Source organism: Pterocles gutturalis, unplaced genomic scaffold (assembly GCF_000699245.1).
Source record: "Pterocles gutturalis isolate BGI_N339 unplaced genomic scaffold, ASM69924v1 scaffold10387, whole genome shotgun sequence".
Classification (NCBI taxonomy): Eukaryota; Metazoa; Chordata; class Aves; order Pterocliformes; family Pteroclidae; genus Pterocles; species Pterocles gutturalis.
The window spans coordinates 46,590-47,806 of NW_010110239.1; positions in this window are offsets into that span (position 1 = coordinate 46,590).

The window sequence follows — 1,217 nt, forward strand, 5'->3', positions numbered from 1 at the left end:
TTCCTACCTTATTATTCGTCCTGTTATTTTTCCAAAACCTCACTTTTCAGGAGAGAAATAATAATCCCCCCCCTTAATGAGAGGTAGAGAAAGATTCATTAACGCTGATGAATCTCTGCTTTCCTGCTTGGGTTTTTTTCTAATTAGTAGCATTTTGCAAGTAGAGAAAGACAGGTACAAGTCTGAGGATGGTGATGGCAGTGACCATTTTAAAATAATTTAAAAAAAAAAAAAAAAAAGGACGGGGGAACAATTCAATAATGTTTTTTATTATTTGAGTAATTTCACAATATGATCAAGTGCCCTAACATACAATGAACAAAAGACTGGGGAGCTGGTTCCCCCCTGCCTCGTTTCAGGCAGCAGCAGGGACTGAATGATTTGGAGCAAGAAATGCTGTCAAACATTGCTTTGTGTTTTCTTTAACAAATACTTTTGGGGAAGTGTTCCTGATTTCTGGTATCCTTTTGGTATGCAGACACAGCCAAGAGAAAAGGAGGATTCCTGCAGCCTGCTCCGGGGGGTGCGGGATGCTGTAGAGGGGCTGCTGCAGGACTTCTGCACTATGTGAACTTTTGGAAAACATGATTAAAACAAGTGATATTTCTCTTAAGAAATCTTACAGAGCTCAAGCAATGGACTCTCTCTTTTATGGAAGCTTGGCAAGTCAATTAAATTCCTGAAGTTAATTTTTCGACTCTCTTTCTGCAGGACGTTCAAAGCCAGAGTGTGAGCAGGAGCACTGGCCTCGGAGGGGCAATTTCTTTTCCGATTTATGATCCTGCTCCTGTGTCCCGGGCAGAGACAGCCCCTGCCCACTAAGAGACATGGCAGAACAGGTTTTAATTCAGTATTTTCTGTTGGTGCTTTACAGTTTGATGCCAGGCTAAACCTTCCCTCTTGCTCCCTTGGGGTAAAACTAAACCCCCCAAGCTTTCACCCATGAATACTCACAGCTGAAATCCCTTCAGGTGAGGGGGGGGGATGGAGGGCAGGAGGAGAGGGTGCTGCCTCTCTGATGATGATGCTCGTCTGAAATGAGATCAAACACGCTCAGAAGGGGGTATAAATTTATATAAACCCTGGCTGTAAACTCACACCTACTCCCTGGATGGATGATGCAAACGCCTCCCCCCTGCCCTGTGGCCCCTCTCTGCTCCAGAGCCACTCTGCACCCCAAAACCACCCTTAACGCCTCCAAAAGGCAGCAGAGCCCT